Source organism: Adiantum capillus-veneris, chromosome 9 (assembly GCF_014529385.1).
Source record: "Adiantum capillus-veneris isolate H3 chromosome 9, ASM1452938v2, whole genome shotgun sequence".
NCBI lineage: Eukaryota > Viridiplantae > Streptophyta > Polypodiopsida > Polypodiales > Pteridaceae > Adiantum > Adiantum capillus-veneris.
The window spans coordinates 5,181,784-5,204,710 of record NC_140939.1 but is presented as its reverse complement, the minus strand read 5'-3'; the positions used below and the strand labels follow the sequence as shown (position 1 = coordinate 5,204,710).

General features: G+C 47.8%; 1 protein-coding gene across 10 annotated transcripts in view; it reads left to right on the top strand.

Moving 5' to 3' along the window:
- Window positions 1-22,927, top strand: part of LOC147450066 (pentatricopeptide repeat-containing protein At2g33680-like) — a 70,538-nt gene that overhangs the window by 4,489 nt on the left and 43,122 nt on the right. The window lies entirely within an intron of this gene.

Genomic DNA, 22,927 nt, shown 5'->3' with positions numbered 1-22,927 from the left:
GCAACTGTCTGGAAGAGTGCCTCCATTACCATGGGTGGTGTGGCGACCTCTGCCTTGATAATGTCGTGTGGCACTGTCTGCTTGCTGCAAAACAAGCGTGAGATCATACATATCTGTGGCCTCTCGATTTGTCTCCACATATAAGCTGCTAGGCCTGGTACCCATATTGTTGCTGCATACTTCAAACCAGGTGTGACTAGTGTGTAAAAATGCCACCCCTCTGTACTGGGCTCCTGGAAGTGTGCCTGGTGGCATCTCTGCTCTAGCATGACTAAGGTTGCATATCCTCTAGTGAGTCTATCTGTGGCCACCCGTCTCATGGTAAAGAGCCATGGTAAGCTGGAAAAGGTGACTCGCAAGTATACATATGAATCTACAACCTGGACCTGTCCTCCCGCTGCTGTGAGGGTGGCTGCACTCCATACTAGTATGAGGTGTGGAAGATCATGACCTTGGTTTTCCCAAGGCTCACTGTTAGTCCTCGTTGTGTGCAGAACTCATCTAGGGCCCCAAGGTGGTGTTGTAACCCCTCTTGTGAATCTGAAATCAAGACAATGTCATCAGCATAAAGCATAATATACACTAGAGTACCTGCAAGGTCGGCACCCTCTCCCTAAGCTCGTAGTAGTCACAGATCTCGTCGATGTAGAGCCCGAGAAGGGTCGGAGAGAGTGGACATCCTTGCTTCACACCAATGGTGCTAGCAATAGGCGTTGATAATTCTTATGGGCACCTGACACTCCTTGTCACCTGCTCGTATAGTTCATATATGGCCCATATCATCTCTGATGGTACTCCCAAGCTCTGGAGGCGTCGGGACTAGGAAGAGCCTCTCGCAAGGGACTATATTCATATATGGCCCATATCATCTCTAATGGTACTCCCAAGCTCTGGAGGCGTCGGGACTAGGAAGAGCCTCTCGCAAGGGACTGTATCAAAGGCTTTGCAGAAGTCCACAAAGCAACAATATAACCTCTTTTAAGTTTTTCCACGCTTTTGCCCCATCAATCAGGCAGCACAAAACAAAGATGTGATCTATAGTGGAGATTGCCCGTCTGAATCCTGCCTAGCCGAGAGCCCATAAGCCCTCCATCTCTGCATATGAGCTGAGCTTTGCCTCAAGTACTTCCCGATATAGCTTGGCCATTGTGTGGCCAATCATGATAGCCCCGTAGCTAGATTTGTGAATGGGCACAATAGTGTGCCGAGTCCACTTCTTTGGAAAGCCCTCCCCTATAGCCCGGTTGAAAACGTGTGCAATCAACGGGGCTATAGTGGCAGCTACGTAGATGGGATGCTCTTCTGCAGCCCTGTGTGATCAATTGATCGTCGTTGTAGGCTGTGGATGGCCTTCTCGACCATGGCTATGGTAAAGAATGTAAGAGCTAAGTCCATCAGTGGCCTCCCGAGGTTCCATGATGTAATCCACTGTACCCCCCCCCGCTCCCTTCCCCCATCTTAAACTCCATGTGGAATGCATGTTAGCTCTCCTGATGTGGACAAGTGTGCCATCCCTTTATAAATAACGAGGCAGTGTTGGGAACCTAGTTTGAGGAGGTGGCGTTCATAGGCAGTTATGTGGGTGGTGTCTGCCGAGGCCCTTTGGGAGTCCTCTTGTTTAGTGTGTAAAGCCTCCAGGTCCTCAAAGTCATATGTCTCATATTGGTTAGTGCATGTCTTGGCATTGAAGTCTCCCATGAGGAAGACTTCGCCAAGTGTGGAGTGCTCTATATTCCCCTTGTAAGGTGTAGCGGAAGTGAATGCTGATAGTGTCACAAACCTTCAAAAGCTACTCTGTAAGCCCATAATGCTGTGTGTAGCTTTTGATCTCAATCATTTTGTGAGTCACTGACTATTTTGGTGAGTACAATGCATAAGATTTTGTTCGTACTCTCTGCTTGCCCGTTAGCTTGTGGGTGATAGGGTGTTGATTTGCGATGGACCACCATGAATTCGTCAAGGAGGCTTTTAATGACGTTGTTTAGAAAGTGTGTTCCCCTATTGCTCACTATTTCTATGGGTACACCATATCTTGTAAAGATGTATTCGAAAAGGAATTGAGCTGTAGTTCCTGCATCGTTTTTTTGGGTTGCCTTTACTTCCGCCCATTTCGCCATGTAGTCTGTTGCTACTATGATGTATTGTGTGGCAATCTGCGCCATAAACTCCTCCGAATCAAGGAAAGCCAGACTAAGCAGTCTGCACTGTAGAAGCTACCGTAAGTTGCAGCAGTCATCGAGAGACTGCACGAACCACCACTGGATGGTGTCCTGTCAGTAGGTAGGGTAATCCAAGATGAGGAAAAAGCCAGACTTAACAAATTGCGTTGTGAAGGGCCTCTGAGAAGAGGTTTGGTGAGACCAAGCTGTCTGCACCGTAGTCATCCCGGTAATCATCCTGTATGAGAAAGGGAAGCCAGATTGAGAAGTCTGCGCTGTGAAGAACCTCTGAGAAGAGGAAATACCAGACTAATCTGTGTGCACCGTCTTGCGTGTATCTCTTGCCTCCAATCCTTCGGTGTCAACCAAAACAGAATCCGCGCCAACAACGCCACCAAACCGCAACTTGGTGTGGCTCTCAATGTAAATGAGCTGGGAGTGGCCTACTGCCCAGGTTGGGGGATATGTCTGGTGTAAGGTTACGGAGGGTGAGTGTAAGCAACTCTGAAGGTAGCAATCCAAATGATCAGGAGTGTAGAAGAGCAACTGCACTACCATCCAAGCTAAGCTCCGGGTGACTCCGGCTGTAGTCGCGTAATGGTGCTTGATCTCCCACATCTCGCGGGTAAACTTTTCAAGAGAGTCCAAAGAACTTTCAATCTGTAGATCCAAGCGATGAACTTGTCCAAGAAGAGATCCAAGATCCTCTCTCTAAGTCTATGTAGATGCTCCTGTGTAAGCAAGTGATCTGACGTGTCGAGGTCAAGTGGTAAGTGTCTGTCCAACCAAAATGGTGGTGTCCTCTCTGGGAATGTCAGAATCCCATATGCCATGAGTATGGCCATATCTCGTGTGAACTCCTCTGATGAGTGCATAGGTGTGTCCATAGCAAACCACAAGTCACCACCCCCTCTGGAGTGCGCAACCGCCGAATGATGGCTGGAATGAATGGATCTCCCAAGGATCGTACACCCGTAGATGAGCAAGCCGATGTCGAAGATACCGTGTACTGCAGCGGTCACTGAGAGACCGCATGGACCACCATCGGCGGATGGTGTCCTGGCAAGAGGTAACTTCATCCTCTGTGAAAAACACAAGCCATGTGGTTTCTGTCCACCCAAAAACGCAACTGCGAGGTGATGAAAATGCTGCTGTCCAGCGATTTTCAGCATGCTCGTACGCTCCCGACAGGGTCTGGAGTGGTGCAGAGGGTGTAGGGAAGGGTGGTGAATCATTGTCACTGCCCCAGATGGACTGAAAACAGAGAAAACAGCAAGGGGTAATGGCTGAAATTTGATGAAGACGGAGAGGATATTCGCTGGCAATGCACCATATCCAAAGCCGGGTAGGTGGTGGCTAGATCCGGGGTCGCGAAGCTGAGCGCTGCCCTCCTGCCGCAAAAACGCAGGTCAATTTGCAGCCCACTTTTGCTACACTTTTTGGCACCAAAAACCTTCTGTTTGCTGAAAAAACAAAGGCTTGATGGGTACCTAGGTGCCCAACAACTTGTGGAAGGTTTCAACGACACAAAGTGACCAATAAAACCGTTGAAAATGGGATGAAAACCCAAAAACGTAGATCTGGCTGAAAAACGCAGATGGATCAGAGGAGGCTTCCGGCGATGAAATGATCCCAGAAGTGAAGCGCTAGCAGCCTGATGCAAAAATGTTGACTTGATCTGCAAAAATGCCGGTGAAGGGGGATCCTCCGCAACGAAAAACGAAGATCTCACCGCACGCCTGGTTGTTTGCAAAAAGGTGGCAAATTTTTTATGAAAACGTTGGTTATGCTGATCTTGGGAGGAGAACCTAATGTGGAGATGCGCTGTCCCAAGCCATGGAAAGCCTAAGCTGCTGATACCATGTGAGAGTGTGTCACAAATGCGGGCACCACGTGCCAATAGAAAAGAACAGACTGAACAGACTTTTAGCACTTCAATAACAACTGTTCAATAACAACTGAACTGAGAGAGAGAGAGAGAGAGAGAGAGAGAGAGAGAGAGAGAGAGAGAGAGAGAGAGAGAGAGAGAGAGAGAGAGAGAGAGACGACACGCGACACGGAGTGGCGAAATTCCACCCCAGAGAGTATTGGTCCCAAACCTTGGCGCCCCTTTCGGTATTTCTTTATATTACTGCTGATTTGCAAAGTACAACAGCCAGGGAGCACCTCCTCTGCAATCTGCGCACTGAAGAGTGCCAGAGAGGGCCCCCAAGGCTCATATTTAAAGGCCCAAAGCCTAAAAGCATCAAATATGAAAAGCTGACTCCAAAAAATCACTTTCCTAAAATTTCGGGATTTCCCTAAAAGTCCGCCGCCAATTCCGGGACGTCCGTACAGGTGCCACATCATCATATTTTGATGTGCAAAGTCTTTTGAGTGTGTTCTGCTTTATTTTTAATGCCTTTATGTCACTTGGGGCCCCATCGGACGGGGTCCCCATAAGTTGGTAGGACTTCTTTTGTTGCTTGTTCTTCTTAGGGTTTCTAGAATTAGGGTTTGCAGGTTTTAGGGTTAGGGTTTCCAGAATTAGGGTTCAGCAGTTAGGGTTTCTGGCAGAAATTAGGGTTTGCAGGTTTTAGGGTTAGGGTTTCTAGAATTAGGGTTTCAGCAATTAGGGTTACCACGTCCTCACTCTGTGACACTTCTTCTACTGCTTCTTAGGGTTTAGGCCCCTCGGCCGGCATTTGTAAGTTGGCTCCATTCTTTAGGCTTTGACACGTCAGCAGTTTGTTACATCTCCCCTTCTTGAAAGAGAGTAATTGTCCGCGATTACAGCATATCTGCAAAACAACTCAAGTTAGCTAAAAAATTTCCGAGGGACATTCCGAGGGACAATCAATTTGCTCTTTTTATTAAGGAGTTAGCTTCTCCTTTCTGCTCTTTTGATCAAGGAGTTAGCTGCTCCTATCGGCTGTTTTGATCAAGGAGTTAGCTTCTCCTTTCGTCCAGATCGGAACTCTTGATATTCCGGCGTAGTAAAATTAGCCATCACACCCAGACCGTACTGATCTTCCTCGGGTGTCTTGATGCACTAAAATTACATACCCAGGCAATCTCATCCAATTAGGAATATTCAGTGGTTGGCACATCACAATGCAACACAAATGCTCACATATGCATGTTACAAGACATAGAAACATAAAGCCGCCGATGAACACTCCTCCCGCATAACCTAACAAGGTCCGGGCCGGGAGATATTCAACGACTCCCTCATCACTCCTCCCGCATAACCTAAAAAGGTCCGGGCCGGGAGATATAGAGGCCTTTTACAACCAAACGCCCCCCAGACCGCAGCCTGCGTCGTTTGGAGGTGCTGAGAGTAACCACTGCTCAGACTTCGTAATACTCCTCCCGCATAACCATCCAGGTCCGGGCCGGGAGTCACACCAACAATTATTTTACAAGCATACAACCAAACGCTCCCCAGGCATCGGCCTGCGTCGTTCGGAGGTTTTCAAACATACAACGAAACGTTCCCCAGGCATCGGCCTGCGTCGTTCCGAGGTTCAAACAATACCAAAACAGTATTTCTCACTTCTCCACCCAGGAGTAAAATCACCAATCGTTGAAACCAGTATCAAACCAGAGTCAAACAATTCAAATCGGCACCAAAACAGGTTCAAAACAGATATCATCCATTTCAAACAAATTCCAAACAGGATCACCAAACAAGATCAAACAGAACTTAAACTTGGAAAGCAATCTCGACATCAATCGAGCTCGAAAAGTCGACTGACTTTCCATCTTGAAACCTGCACCAAAAATTAGGGTTAGGTTCCTTCCATGAGGTCGTAGCCGAGCACAACATGGTCCATCAGCTCTTGGACAGACAGTGTTTCTTTGGCGGCGATGGTAGTCCCAAGAGATAGCAATCACACTGAACCTCCAAGGTCATCTGCTCGTGAAGAGACATCTACTGAGAGATGTCGAGAAATTTCAATTTATAATCTGTTAGGGTTTCCATGGCAAGCATTTCAGGATATCCCACTCTGCCAGAAGTTGCACTCCGAAGGAAGATGTCAGAAACCATATAACTTCGGGCAAAAATTTTCTTGAAAGCTTGCCAAGTACTTGGAGTATGCTGCTTGGTAGCTATAGACATCAACATCTGCATGGCACTGCTTCTGAGAAAAACAGTGACTTGAAACAAATCTGGATCCTTCTCTTGCATGGCTTATGCCATGTAAGACATGAGCGGTGAAGACGGGAGCGCGCCCGATGCGCGATGAAGTAAGGGTGGGAGTGGCTGATACCTCAAATATAATTCAATTCCAATAGCTTTGTCTGGTCTTTTGTAGGACCGGTATGCTTTCAGAAAAGCACACTCCTGATGCTCTGATACCACTGTCACAAATGCGGGCACCACGTGCCAATAGAAAAGAACAGACTGAACAGACTTTTAGCACTTCAATAACAACTGTTCAATAACAACTGAACTGAGAGAGAGAGAGAGAGAGAGAGAGAGAGAGAGAGAGAGAGAGAGAGAGAGAGAGAGAGAGAGAGAGAGACGACACGCGACACGGAGTGGCGAAATTCCACCCCAGAGAGTATTGGCCCCAAACCTTGGCGCCCCTTTCGGTATTTCTTTATATTACTGCTGATTCACAAAGTACAACAGCCGGGGAGCACCTCCTTTGCAATCTGCGCACTGAAGAGTGCCAAAGAGGGCCCCCAAGGCTCATATTTAAAGGCCCAAAGCCTAAAAGCATCAAATATGAAAAGCTGACTCCAAAAAATCACTTTCCTAAAATTTCGGGATTTCCCTAAAAGTACGCCGCGAATTCCGGGACGTCCGTACAGGTGCCACATCATCATATTTTGATGTGCAAAGTCTTTTGAGTGTGTTCTGCTTTATTTTTAATGCCTTTATGTCACTTGGGGCCCCATCGGACGGGGTCCCCATAAGTTGGTAGGACTTCTTTTGTTGCTTGTTCTTCTTAGGGTTTCTAGAATTAGGGTTTGCAGGTTTTAGGGTTAGGGTTTCCAGAATTAGGGTTTGCAGGTTTTAGGGTTAGGGTTTTCAAAATTAGGGTTCAGCAATTAGGGTTACCACGTCCTCACTCTGTGACACTTCTTCTACTGCTTCTTAGGGTTTAGGCCCCTCGGCCGGCATCTGTAAGTTGGCTCCATTCTTTAGGCTTTGACACGTCAGCAGTTTGTTACAGAGTGCGCGTGTGTGGAAGAGAGAGAGAGAGAGAGAGAGAGAGAGAGAGAGAGAGAGAGAGAGAGAGAGAGAGAGAGAGAGAGAGAGAGTAGACCACAAACGCAAGATATGGTGAAGGGGGGGCGATCACAGCCCTCCACGACTACCGTGATTAGAAGACCCTATACAATTAGATGTGTGATCTCTGTGAGATGAGAGATGTGGAAGTGGGTACCCCCCTCGTCCCATAAATAGGTGCCAAAGGGGAGGTATGTAGCAGACTTGGACACTCCAAGTCAAGAATCAACCGCGACAGCACCAAATAACCACTTCAAAACGAGTCACAGATCACAATAGATGTACACTGGCCCGGCGGAGTTCCGTGCCTAGAGATATTGGCCCCAAAGACTGGCGCCCCTTTCGGTATTTCTTTTTATATTAATCAAATCAAAGTACAAGAGAGTGGCTAGGGTTTCACTCTCAGACTCTGCGTCCAGATGCCCTGAGATGTGAGGCCCTCACCAGTAATTTAAAGGTTACAAGGGATGCCCAAAAGCAGAGCCCCAAAAGCTTCAAATCAAAAGCAATTGCTCTCTCTCTCACAGAGAGTCAAAACTTGAGAGCAAAAGCATTCTCTCTCTTTCTCATATTGTAGAGAAAAAGAAAAATTTGCGTCGCTCATCATTTTCAAAAAAAAAAAACAATAATAATAAAAAAAAGCCTCCACGATTTTCGAAAATTAGGGTTTTTGGCAAAAATTAGGGTTTGCAAGAATTTTAGGGTTTCTGGCAGAAATTAGGGTTTCTGTTGTCCGCCATGTCATCACTTTGTGACAAGGTAGGGCAAGGCCTGATGAAAATCCCCATGACCAAACAGAGAAATGATATATGGAAATATATGAATGTAAGGTGCAGCAGAAGCGAATGTTGAACTTTGCTCAAGAGTGGTCCGAACTGTGCTCAAGGTTCCTTTTACTTACGGAAGGGAGAGCCTTCCGTTCTTTTAGTGAGAGAGTGCAAATGATTACAAACAAGTGGCAAATACTGTGAATGAAGGTGCTGAGACTGAGAGCTAGAGAGAGAAGAATACGACACCAGAATGTTGTCAAACCGTCCTCCGAAGGCCCCACTCTCTATGGCGAGAGCGGTCTGCTATTGATTGCACAAATCTCTACAATGCATTGGACTTGCCGACGAGGACGACGACGATGAGGACGGCGACGAGACGAGCTGAAATTTGAAAACGCTAAGGGCTGAAATTTGCAAATCTTTATCTGCTGAATTCTGACTCTATGTCGGTGATGACGGCGATGGACGACGACGCGCTGAAAATGCAGATGCTGGAATCTGCGTTTTCCGGGCTGAATCTGCAAACGGTGGCTGATCTGACCGTGCGGCGAGGATCTGATGCGGGAAGGTGAGGTCTGCGAGGTTTGGGGGTTCTACTACGGAGTCTGACTGCTGAAAACTGAAAACGCTGATTCCTATGCTGGTTCTGTCGCCGCGAATATCAAAACGCTATGTTGTTTTGCTGATCCAAAAACGCTAGGGCTGATTTTTGACCTACTGCAAAAATGCTAGGGGATCTGCTGAGTCTGTTGTCACCAGGTTGGTCTGCAAATGCAAAATGTTGGGGCTGATTTGCAATGGATGAAAAACGCTAGGTGATTCTTGTTGATGGCTAAAAACGCTAGGTTGACTGCGGGGCGGGGGGGGGGGGGGGGCCTTGCTGAGAAGGTGCACTGTTGGACACAGGTCCCTGCTGCCTCTTCTGCCAATTTGCCCTATCCAGTTTTTCAACAAAAGTCACTTAAAAATAATAAGTGAAAATTGGCTAATTAGGGAAATAGATCTATGCCCTGTAAAAATGCTCGTGATGGGTTCTGACTGAAATATGATGGTCATGCTGTGTGCAACAAGAGGATATGTATCTACTCTAAGTGTCTGGACATGCACGGTCTGCGAACAGACTCACAAAGGTGCCAGAACTTGAAAGCGCGAAGCAGAGGGTACCGGTCGGTGCGCGTCGCGATGTAGTGCAGGATTGGGGCAAGAAAGAGGAGGTACAGTGCAGCAGAGAAGAAGCGCTAGTGTTACCACCAAGCGACCACCTTTTTGTAGCCATGGGCCGGGCTTGTTGGACCCGCTAGTAGTGTATTATGTTATTGGCCGGGCTTGTTGGTTAGGAAGGAATGGTTAAGAGTGATCGCCAATGAGGGGCGCTGTAAGGTGCAGCGGAATGAATGTTGTATTTTCTCAAGATTAGTGATCTTTATTTGCTCAAGGTTCCTTTTAGTTCTTAGGGAAGGAGAGAGCCTTCCGTCTTATGGAGAGTGCTATGATCACGAACAAAGTGAGTGGATATTGTGCGTGCAAGTGAATGAGACTGGGAGAAGGAGAGAAAAGAGATACGACACCCGAGAGGTTGTAAAACCCTCCTCCGAAGCCCCCACTCTCGTCGGCGAGAGTGGTCTAACTTTGATTGCACAAAGGTGTACAATGATGATGCAAATGGGGCTATGTCGATGACGACGACGATGACTTTAGGGCTGAATTTGGTCCTCTTCTATCTCCTATCCACAAGGGGGGAATTGCTGAGGTTCTGGGTGATCTTGGGGGTGCTTCACATGGCTGAAAATCCCTGGTTTGGGCAAGGGACTTAGGGCTGATAGATAACGCTGATCAAGCACTGCTTTGGCTGAATTTGGTCCTCTTCTATCTGCTATCCACAAGGGGGGAATTGCTGAGGTTCTGGGCGATCTTGGGGGTGCTTCACATGGCTGAAAATCCCTGGTTTGGGCAAGGGACTTAGGGCTGGTAGATAACGCTGATCAAGCACTGCTTTGGCTGCGTGTTATGGGCTGAATACCTGCTGTAAAAACGCTGTCAAGGGCTGCGTTTTTCAAGGGCTGAAGGGCTGATGTAAACGCTGGTTTCTGCTGAGGGTTTGCGATCCAGAAACGCTGGGCTTTGGGCTGCTTGACGGGGGAAAAACGCCAGGGGTAGGAGCTTGACGGCGATGGCTGCTGTGAGGAAAACGCCAAGGGGAGAGGGAGGCTTGATGGCGATGGGAGGTGGCCTCACCAAGATGGCTTGGGGAGGGTCTTGCTGAGAGAGGGAGGGAACACCTGTTGCTTGGTAGCCTGCTGTGCTCCTTGCTCATCTGCCCTATTGTGCTAACTTGGGTTTGCTTATATATTAACTTACCCAATTTGCCCTATTGAGTTCCCAACAAAAGTCACTTAATAAATAAGTGAAATGTTAAAAATAAGAAAAAATAGGATAAAGTCACTTGAAAAATCCCCAAACTAACTCTGATGGAAATGCTTATGCTTATGCAGTGTGCAACCAGAGGATATGCATCTATACTGAGTGACTGGGCATGCACGGTCTACGAATAGACTCACAAAAGTGTCAGATCACTTCTAATCTAAACCGACTGGACTTGACAGAAACCCTGTTATGGTGTAGCTTGTCCACGGACACATAGGGTTGGATGTGTCACGTGACATCCCCTCCTTTTTAAAGTGAGGTATTGGTACCGATCTGCATGGCTTCCTTGTAGTCTGCCAACAACTCTGGATAATCCTTGAAGAACTCTTTGTCTACCCACACCGCTTCATGGGTTCCTCGATCTTTGAACTTCAAAAAATATTGTCGGACTTGTTTCTTCGAACCATGGCGAAACCGATGCAACAAGACTTGCTCCGGCTCCATGACTTCAGCTTCATCGATGATTTCCGGTTCTTCTTCTTACGAAACGTCCTTTGGAGGTGTTCCCTGAAACACTTTCAACCAAGAAACATGGAAAACGTTGTGCATTGACCATGAGTTAGGCAATTGCAATTTCATTGAAACCTCATTAATCTTTTTGATGACTGGAAATGGACCATACATACGAAAAGATAACTTAGGACATTTCTTTCCAACTTGCTTAAGACACTGTTTCATGATTCGTAGATACACCCAATCTCCTTTCTTGATCGAGACCTGACGACGCTTATTAGCCTGTCGAGAATAAGATTCCTGAGCCTTGCTTAGCCGAAGCTTCACACTCTTAGAAATCTCATCCAATGATTGACTCTTAGCATTGGCATCAGGCATTTGACTGACCGATCTAGTCAAAAGTGGCTGGAACGGACGGCCAAAAGCTGCCTCATACGGAGTTCGACCAATAGCAGAAGAAAAGGAATCATTTAGAATAGCCTGAACCAATGGGAGATAGAGCTCCTATTGAGACCGCTGATCATGAACATAAGATTTTAACACATCAAAAGCCAATTGATTATAGATTTCTGTTTGACTATCTGACTGTGGATGAAAAGCGGATGAAAAATTTAACTTTGTGCCAAAATTTTCAAAGAGAGCACGCCAAAAGTTGGACGTGAACTTAACATCCCTATCTGAAACAATACTTTGGCAAACCATAGAGGGGGTATCAATGCTTAATGAACAATCGTGCAACATCCTATGGAGTAACTGTGGCCTTACAAGAAATCAACATGCAAAATTTGCTGAAACGATCAACAATTGTTAAACATTGAGTGTTCCTTGAATTCAGACTTGGTGGTAAGTTAGTCACAAAATCCATAGAGATATCCTGAAAAGGTCCCTCGGGAATATGCAGCGGAAGCAAGAGGCCTTGCTGCTTACCCCGAGGAGCTTTTACTTTTTGACATATAGTGTACTGTGTGACATAACGAAACACATCTTTCCGCATTTTAGACCAATAAAAAAAACGTTCAATCTTTTCCAATGTGGTGTTCATTCCCCTGTGCCCACCCGTGAGAGAATCATGTGTATCATGCAATATGGTTGGCCTGAGAGAGGGCAACACACATAGACGCTGACGAAAAAATAACAATCCATCACGAATGAGATAGTTGCTGAGCCCTTGGGAAGCAAGAGCCTGCAACCAATACTCACCAAACTCCGAATCTGCATACTGATTCTTCATGCTGCCAAAAGACTCACCCTGTATAGAAAATGTGGTTCTTGACTCAAGAGCCAAAATCTGTCCTTTGCGGCTCAACGCATTTGCAACAGGGTTAGCTTTTCCAGGCACATACTCAATCAAACCGCCAAATTGCTCAAAAAATTGTGACCACCGCGCTTGGCGATCACTCCAATGTGCACTAGGCATAGACTGGAGCCACTTGAGGGCTCGATGATCTGTGCGCACTGTAAACTCTCTACCATACAAAAAATGCTTCCAATGCTTAAGAGAGTGAATGACAGACAAAAGTTCTTTATCATAAACTGAATAATTCTTTTCCGCACTATTGAGCTTCCGGCTAAGGAAAGCTACAGGACGACCATGCTGCTGGAGCGCAGCGCCTATGGCGACATTGCTTGTATCCGTCCATACCTCAAAGGGATCATCCCAAGAGGCAAGGATAAGACACGGAGCTTTTGTCACCGCAATCTTGAGAGCTGCGAAAGCCTCAATGGTTGCCTCGGGCAAGTCTACACGCTGACGGCGAGTCTTTACCCCTTTCAAAACATCAGTCATAGGTGCAACAATGCGTGCAAAATTCTCTATGTGTGAACTATATGCTTGACATAGACCAAGAAAAGAACGCACATCATATGCAGTTTTGGGCAAATCCCAATTACGAACCTGTTCCACCTTCGCAGGGTCTAGCTTGACGCCTTCTGCAGAAATGATATAACCGAGATAAGTGACTTCAGTAAGAAAAAATTCAGACTTCTTAGCTGCAATGTACAACTGACACTCATCCAAACGAGTTAGTACCCTTTCAACATCTCTTTCATGTTGTTCCCACGATGCAGAAAAAATGAGAATATCATCTAAAAAGATGAACACACATACACCTACCATATCGCCGAAACGACCGTACCTGATGGTATCCACTTTTGAGATCGACCTTGCTGAAAACCTTTGCCCCATTGAGCCTATCGAGGATATACTCAATTCGAGGCATCAGAAACTTGTTCTTGACGGTCATCTTGTTTAATGCCCACACAAACGAGACGAACCATCCTTCTTACAAACGAATAAAATAGGGGCAGCAAAAGGACTTACACTAGGACGTATGAATCCCCTAGCCACCAACTCCGTGAGTTGTCGCTCGAACTCTTCCTCCTGTGACTTATTCAAACGGTAGGGAGCCTTACTGACAGGCTGTGCTCCCTCCATAAGCTCGATGCGATGGTCCTCCGGCCGCTCGGGTGGGAGACGAGGTGGAAGATCATCCTGCAAAAAGAGATGTTTAAACTTCGTAAACAACTCCGAATACTTACCTGGAGCCTGAATGCTCTGGGAAACTGGGGCAGCATAGATGAATGCCGCTTGTGCTCCTCGTCGTAATTCACGCTTTACCTGTACATGCGAGATGAGAGGCAAAGAATGCAAGCCCTCCTCAACACGAATGATGAGGGGGGAATCAGTTTTGGCATGTAAAGTGAGAGTGTTAGCCTCCCAATCAATGAGAGGGTTGAGTTCACGAAACCATTTAATGCCTAAAATCATATCACATCCTGAGAGAGGAGACACAAGAAATTTCCTACGAAAAGAAGCTTGTTGAACGGTAAACATCACATCAAGGCACTCCTTCATGATGAGAGAGTCCATACCAGGAGCGAAACCAGAAACCTCGAGAGGAGATTTCTGACTAACCTCTAGGCGGGCTCTCTCAACAAGAGGGAGACTAATCACATCATGCATACTGCTTGGATCAAACAATATGATAAAACGCTGTCCTTTTACATGACAATAACACTTCATGAGAGATTCATCAATGTGTGTGTTAGAGTCATGAGAAGATGCAGGTTGTGTTGTGACAGAGTTTGTGGTAGCTGTGGGTGCCTTTGGTTCTTTAGGTGGGACTGTCTTAGGACAGGTCTTCTTAATGTGACCCTTGACGTGACATTGAAAACATCTACCTTCTTTAGCATAAATCACTTGTTCTTCAGTCGTGATGTATCCTCCTATAGTTCCTTGTGAAGCTTTTTCATCAGGGGTCAGCTTAGGTTTTGCAGGTGCTTTAGCTTTACCCTTAGATTCATTGTTAGAGTTCTTTTCCGAGGAATTAGAGGAAGAAGGGCTAGAAGAATTACCATTCTTACCATTCTGTGTGTTCTGAGAATTCTGAGATGTCCCTTGAGAAGACTTGTTCTCCTTAGGCTTTCCCTTGTTGTGCTTCATCTCTTGGGCGAGAGCGATTGCTACCGCCTTGTTGAGATCCCGGGGTCAAAGACTTCAACATCAAACTTGATGTATTTGTCTAACCCAAAGAGAAAAGCCTCTTTGCGCTCATCATCCGATTTGCGTAATTGAGTTCCTAGCTGTAAAACACGGTTAGAAAAAGACATGACTGGCATACCATGTTGCTTGAGATTGCGCCAATCCTCTTTCAATCGTGCGAGGTACTGAGGTGGCATAAATCCGCGCCTTGAGCTTGTCTTGGAAATCAGCCCAACTAAAAGAGAGGGGCGTGAAATCGTCGGCTACCTCTAGGTGCGCGGCTAGCTGTGTCTCTTGCCATGTGTGGTACCAATTGATGGCATCACCGGCAAGGTACATAGCTGCCGTCAAAACTTTGCTATTTCCTGTTTTCTTAGTTGTCGCAAAATAAGCATTAAATTGATGCAACCAAGAATGAATCACCGTAGCATCTATCTTACCATCATACTTACTGAAAGTCAACTTTTCGGTGACTGGGTTGTTGGAATCCGTATCGTGGCTTGCACCACTTGAGGAACTCCCGCGATCTTTGGGTGGTTCGGTCTTCGAGGCTAGCACTTGGGAAATAAATTCTTGAGTGCGTACCTCCCTTTGAGCTTCACGCTCGGCCTCCCTTTCTGCTTTTCGTTCATTTCGTTCATCGCGCTCGCGCTCGAAAGCAAGGCGATTGGCTTCTTGTTGTGCCAGCGCAACCCGATTCGCTTCTATGGTAAGGCGAGTCGCTTCTTGTTGTTGTAGTGCGTTTCTTTCATTTCGTTCCATCGTAAGGCGAGTCGTTTCTTGTTGTGCCAGCATCATGTCCATCATTGACTTGACCATCATCTCCATAGGAGTTAGAACAACTCGTGGTGTAGATGGCGAAGGGGGAGGGTTGGAAAAATCTCCTGGTGGGGAGAATCCTTTGTCGCCTCTCTCATGCTCATCACCTGTATGTGAAGTATCCATTCCGCTTTGGGTGACGACCATGCACTCGGATCTTTGGTTCTTAAGGTCACGAGGAACTTGGTTCTTGAGGGTCTTGAGGTTCTTGAGGGTTTCTTTTGCTTGCAAATCGCGTTGGAGAAGGATCTTCTCTTCACCCGAGTTCTACTCTTTTCTGCGGGCGCACCCCTTGGCGGCCTTGCGCTCACACCAAGGTTGCTTTTTCCCACCTCACGTCGATTGGCCGGCCGCTAAGTGCACGGCCCGCTCTCAATGAGTGAAAAGAGACACAAGGGGAGGCTGGACAAGCCCTTCTTTCTTGGGATTCCTGTCACTCTTCAACAAAACACGATTAAGAATCGACACGCCCAAGTAAACTTGGGTTCGTGCGACCGCAACAAGCAAAAAAATTCTTGTGGTTCTTGTGGTTCTTTCCTTCAGTAATGCAGAACACTTCCAAAGCTCTGATACCAATGTAAGGTGCAGCGGAATGAATGTTGTATTCTCTCAAGATTAGTGATCTTTATTTGCTCAAGGTTCCTTTTAGTTCTTAGGGAAGGAGAGAGCCTTCCGTCTTATGGAAAGTGCTATGATCACGAACAAAGTGAGTGGATATTGTGCGTGCAAGTGAATGAGACTGAGAGAAGGAGAGAAAAGAGATACGACACCCGAGAGGTTGTAAAACCCTCCTCCAAAGGCCCCTCTCTCGTCGGCGAGAGTGGTCTAATTTTGATTGCACAAAGGTGTACAATGATGATGCATGGACTGATGCAAATGGGGCTATGTCGATGACGACGACGACGACTTTAGGGCTGAATTTGGTCCTCTTCCATCTGCTGTCCACAAGGGGGGAATTGCTGAGGTTCTGGGTGATCTTGGGGGTGCATCACATGGCTGAAAATCCCTAGTTTGGGCAAGGGACTTAGGGCTGATAGATAACGCTGATCAAGCACTGCTTTGGCTGCGTTTTATGGGCTGAATACCTGCTGTAAAAATGCTGTCAAGGGCTGCATTTTTCAAGGGCTGAAGGGCTGATGTAAACACTGGTTTCTGCTGAGGGTTTGCGATCCAAAAACGCTGGGCTTTGGGCTGCTTGAAGGGGGAAAAACGCCAGGGGTAGGAGCTTGACGACGATGGCTGCTGTGAGGAAAACGCCAAGGGGAGATGGAGGCTTGATGGCGATGGGAGGTGGCCTCACCAAGATGGCTTGGGGAGGGTCTTGTTGAGAGAGGGAAGGAACACTTGTTGCTTGGTAGCCTGCTGTGCTCCTTGCTCATTTGCCTATTGTGCTAACTTGGGTTTGCTTATATATTAACTTACCCAATTTGCCCTACTGAGTTCCCAACAAAAGTCACTTAATAAATAAGTGAAAAATGTTAAAAATAGGATAAAGTCACTTGAAAAATCCCCAAACTGACTCTGATGGAATCTGATGGAAATGCTTATGCTTATGCAATGTGCAACCAGAGGATATGCATCTATACTGAGTGACTGGGCATGCACGGTCTACGAATAGACTCACAAAAGTGCCAGATCACTTCTAATCTAAATTGACTGGACTTGACGGAAACCCTGTTATGGTGTAGCTTGTCCACGGACACATAGGGTTGGATGTGTCACGTGACAGGCGCACTCTAAAACTGGAACCTATAATGTTTGGGTAAGATTGGCTAAGTGTGGGACCCAAATGTGAACGGGCAAGCCCATATAAAATGTAAGGTGCAACAGAATGAATGTTTGAACTTTGCTCAAGATGAGTGCTCCGAACTGTGCTCAAGGTTCCTTTTTGTTCTTATGGAAGGGAGAGCTTTCCGTTCTTAATGAGAGAGTGCAATGGACACAAACAAAATGAATGGACACTGTGAATGAAAGTGCATGAGACTGAGAGATAGAGAGAGAAGAGAATACGACACCAGAGATGTAGTCAAACCCACTCTCTATGGCGAGAGCGGTCTACTTATGATTGCACAAATCTCTACAATGCTTGGACTTGCCGACGATGAGGAGGACGACGAGACGGGCTGAAATCTGAAAATTCTAAGGGCTGAGATCTTCAAATCTTCTATCTGCTGAATTCTAACTCTATGTCGGCGACGATGTCGATGGCGACGATGCGACAACGACGCGCTGAAAACGCAATCGCTGAAATCTGCGTTTTCCGGGCTGAAACTGTAAACCTCGCGGAAACTGACCGTGCGGCGAGGAACTGCTGCGGGAAGGTGAGGTCTGTGAGGTTCGGGACTTGATCTGCGGTGTCTAAGGGCTGAAAACTGAAAACGCTGATGGTTCTTGAGGTTCTGTTGCTGAGAATCTGCAAAACGTTGGGGTGTAATGCAGATGCAAAAACGCTAGGGCTGAAAATCTGCTGCTGTCGCCGGTTGTTTTGCAAATGCAAAACGCTAGGCTTATCTGCTGTGTCTTGACGACGCCGGGGCTGATCTGTTGTGCACAAATCGCCAAGGCTGATCTGATGCAAAAACGCTAGGTCTTCTGTGTAGAAAACGCCAGAGTAGTCGCAGGGGTTGGTCTTGCTGAGACGTTGCCTGTTGAGCAAGGTGCTCTTGCTGCCTCTTCTGCCAATTAGTGCTAGCCTTGGTTTGCTTATATACAAACTTACTTAATTTGCCCTACCTACTTTCCAACAAAAGTCACTTAAAAATAATAAGTGAAAATGCCAAAAATAGGGAAAATAGGCTAAATACATTGGAAAATTCCCTTGAAGGATTCTGATGGATTCTGATGGGAATGCTTATGATCATGCTGTGTGCAACCAGAGGATATGCATCTACACTAAGTGCCTGGGCATGCACGGTCTGCGAAACACACTCACAAAAGTGCATGAACACTTCTAAATCTAGACTGACTGGATTGACTGAACCCTTGTCGTGCTGTAGCTTGTCCACGGACACATAGGGTTGGATGTATCGTGTGACATAAAAGTCAATTCTAAACCTAAAATAGGTCATTCTCTCATTTGTGCAATGTAAGAAGAGTGCTCTTGCTCCATCTCCTTCTCCTTCTCCGTCTCCTTTGTGTACTAGTGTGTGTGTGCTTGAGAGAGAGAGAGAGAGAGAGAGAGAGAGAGAGAGAGAGAGAGAGAAAGAAAGAAAGAAAGAAAGAAAGATTTTTTAACGTCTATGCCAGGCCGAAATCGGCCTATGAGACAAATCAAATGTACATTGTGTGTATGTCATCCGTCTATCGGAAAGACAAATGAAACAATATTGATACAAAACTGAACTGAATGTAGGTAGTGGAGTATCTGAGGAGGGATGGAGCTCTATCTCTAGGGGTATATGCATGTCTGTATGCTCAAGGTAGTACAATCATGAGAATGCATCTAGCTATCTAGCTCCATCTTGTACTAATGGGGGGATGTAAGATGTGGTACATGGGTGGGTCTGGTGCCAAGGCTACCCGGATGAAAGCTGTCGGGTCAGCCCTCATCTGAGCCACTCGCTCCTCAGTGGCACGGCGCTCCCGGGCTCGGATCTCCTCGATCTGTCGGTGGTGGGAGCTCGCGCCCCTGTAGCCTGTGACTCGTGGTCGTCGTCTAGCTCGGTTCACCTCCGCCTGTGGGAGTGTCACTCCCCTCTGAGTGTCTGGTGAGGGGGGGGCGGAAATCCTCTGAAAGAAGTCTGTGAGCTGCGACTGTCTCCCCTCTGTCTGTGTAGCTGTGTGTGGCTGTAGTAGTGTGTCCCGATGGCTCTGTATCTCTAGTAAGAAACGTCCGAGCTGTCTCTGATCTCGAGATTCCATGATCTCTCGGAGAGTGGGCTGTCCTCTAAATAGGGCCTCATACCTGCCTCTGATCTCAGTGTATGCTCTGCATCTACATACAAAGTGCTCCTCACTCTCTACCTCCTCTGTGCAGGCTCTGCAGATTCGCTCCCCCCTGGGAACACCAGTATGTCTCCCGATCTCAATCTCTAACCTGTGTGAAGCCACTCTCAGTTGACCAATCGCCACCCGTGAGCTATGTGGCATGTATGTGTCCATGTAGCGTGGTCTCTGTATGAACCCCCCAGACAATATGGTGAGAAACTGGTCTCTGTAATCTGACATCCTCGTCCCCAAGCTAGGTGCCTCCCAGACTCTCCTAGTGTATAGCTGCCACAGATCCTGTCTCAATACCAAGTTCCTCTCACTGCGAGAGAGGTGAACATATGGTGAGTGGGGGTCGTACTGGAATGGTGGTAGGCTCTCCATGTCAAGACCGTGTCCCTCAAACCATTCTCTGACCTGTGAGTACCATGCTCTTTCATGCCCATTCTCGGATAGTTGTATAGCTGCCTCAAATGCTCTACGGGTAAGTCTGTCAGGAGGTAGCTCTCTCATCCTCTGGATGAAACAAACTGTCTGGAATAGTGCCTCTACAACCATAGGTGGTGTGGCGAGCTCGGCTCTAATAATGTCATGTGGCACTGTCTTCTTGCTGCGGAGCAAGCGTGAGATCATATATACCTGTGGTCTCTCAAGTTGTGTCCACTGGTCAGCTGTCAATCCTGGTGCCCATACTGCCGCCGAGTACATCAAGGCCGGGGTGACTAAGGTGTCGAAAAGCCACCCCTTCGTGCGGGGCTCCTGAAAGTGTGCCTGGTGGCACCTCCGCTCTAGCATGGCCAGAGCTGCATATCCTCGGGTGAGCCTGTCAACAGCAGCCTTCCTCATAGTGAAGGGTCTTGGTAGGCTGGTGAATGTGATGCCAAGGTAGACATAGGAGGTGACTACATCAACCTGTCCTCTTGCTGCTGTGAAGGTGGCGGCGCTCCTCACTGCACTGGATGTGTGAAAGATCATAACCTTGGTTTTGCCAAGGTTCACAGTCAACCCCCTGTGTGTGCTGAATTCGTCCAAGGCCTCAAGATGGCGTTGCAAGCCCTCGGGTGACTCTGAAATCAACACAATATCATCAGCATATAACATGATGTGGACCGGAGTACCTGCCAAGTCGCTCCCCTCTCCCCCTGCTCACAGTATGTAGTTGGAGATCTCGTCGATGTATAGCCCAAAGAGTGTCGGGGAGAGTGGGCATCCTTGCTTAACACCAATGGTGCTAGCAATGGTCTCTGAAAAACCGCCTGGGCAATGAACCCGACCCGTCACCCTCTCATAGAGAGCATATATGGCCCAAATCATCTCTGTTGGTACCCCAATGCTGTGAAGGCGCTGGAAGAGTCTCTCGCGTGGGACTGTGTCAAAGGCCTTGCGGAAGTCCACAAAGCAGCAGTAAAGCCTCTTCTTCCGCGCCTTTGCCCCATCAATGAGGCAACGCAGAACGAAGATGTGGTCAATGGTGGAGAAAGCTCGTCTGAAACCTGCCTGGCCTGGAGCTCGTAAACCCTCGATCTCTGCGTAGCAGCTGAGCTGTGCCTCAAGTACTGCTCCATATAGCTTGGCCATCGTGTGGCCAATCATGATAGTCCTGTAGTTCCCTGGGTCCAGGGTGTCGCCAGATTTGTGGATAGGCACTATGGTGTGCTGTGTCCACTCCTCTGGGAAGCCCTCCCCTATAGCCCGGTTGAAGACATGTGCAATCAACGGGGCTATAGTGGAGGCCGCATAAATGATGTGCTCACTCTGTAATCCAGTATGGTCAGCTGATCGTCTGTGCTGCATGCGGCGTATGGCCCTCTCTACCATCTCTGCTGTAAAGAAGGAGGAGCACGTGGGGCGAGGCTCGTGTGGTTGTGGAATAGGAGGCTGCCCTGGCACTTCATAAAGTCGCTCTGCATAATCATGCCATATCTGTGGATCCTCAATAGCTGTAGTCGGACGTGGCTCGCGCAGGGTGCGCCATGCCGTCGCGCTATCCATGCTCATGAATAGGCGGTATAGCTCAAGCTCCTGTGCCTCTTCGAATGCTCGCCGCTTTTGGCGTGTCAGCGTCTTCATATGCCGTCTGGCCTCTCTCTCTGTGATCTCTCCTAAGGCTCGCCGTGCATGGAGGCGTCGGTATAGCTCTCTGCACTCATCATCATACGAGCGGTTCTGAGGCATAGCCCCGGGGGGGGGGAGTGCGTCCTGTGTGAGTGGTGTGTGGAAAAGAGCTAATAGCTGAAGTGTGGAGAACGGAAGAGATATGTGATGTGAGAACTGAGAGTGGTGTGGATGGGTGGAGGAGACATAGGCCATGTTCGACCTTGGCCGAGTAAATAGAGGCTAGCTCATGTGTGAAATGGATGGTGGTGTGTGGAGTGTGTGTAGTGGAGCTGTGTGTGATGGTATCTCCGGTGATGGAGAAAGAGAGGTATGTGTGGTCGGCTCCAATGGGTATGGGTAGAATGGTGAAGGATGTGATAAGGTGTGTAGCCTCCCTGGGTCCCAGAATATAGTCGACTGTACTCCCCCCTCCTTCTGCAACTCCATGTGGCATACAAGTCAGGCCTCCTGAGGTGGGCCACTGGACCATCCCGTTATAAATAACGAGACGGTGCTGGGAGCCAAGTCGAAGTAGATGTCGTCCGTAAGTTGTGACTGGAGCTCTGTCTGCTGTGTCTCTCATAGTAGCCTCCTCATCTAGAGTGTGTAGTGTCTCTGGGTCCTCATGGTCATATGTCTCACACTGCTCACTGCGTGTACGAGCATTGAAGTCTCCCATAAGGAAGACTTCACCCAGTGTGGAGTACTCCATAATCTCCTCCGTGAGGCATGCGTACGGTGACTCCTGCTCAATAGGGGCGAATCTGGAGCCTGTGGGAGCAAAGTAGCAAAGGGCAATGTAGACGATCCTGTCTCGTGAGAGCTCGAGGCGAATCCACATGTAGCGGGCCTGTGGGTCCCGGGCAACAATTTGTAGGCTGCTGTGAAGCCCCTGTCTAAAGAGTATGGCCACTCCTCCTGAGCCGCGAGTGGTGTGCTGGCGCATACATCCTCGATGTAGAGACTCCCACTGGAATCCATGTATCCGTGGTAACCCTCTCTCCGGGCTCTCGTGTGTCTCTGTAAGTAGAATGATGTCTCGACCTCTCATCACCTCCTCAAGTCTCTCTGGGTGTGTCCATAGGTCTCCATTGCAATTCCAAACCGTGACATGAATCTCCTCGTGTGTCCCATAGGCCGCGAGTCCCTATGCGATGGTCTTGCCATCAATGATAACCCTACCATCCCGATATACTGCCTTCTTCCCTTCTTTGCGAGCTTGGTGGACTCGAGGCATGCACGCGCGACGGTGATCTTGTTGCATCTTTGTGAGGTCATCATCAAGATAAATCGGGGGGCCGTCTATCCCTCTCAAGATGACCCTCTTGCGGAGGAAGGAAGTTCGAGACTCCTTGGAGGCGAATTGGAGGATGAGAGCTCTTTTCTTTGGATCTTTGCCGGCTCTCCAAACTTTGGAGAAAGGGATCTCTTCTTCCTTGTATCCCACTTTCTTGCATAAAGCTTTCCCATCGCTTTCGGGTGTAGACCCTTCTTCTTCTTTGATGCCGGTCACTCGCACATTGAGACGGCGAGCTTGTCGCATCTTCTCCTCTTCGATGGTTGTGTGTGCGATGAG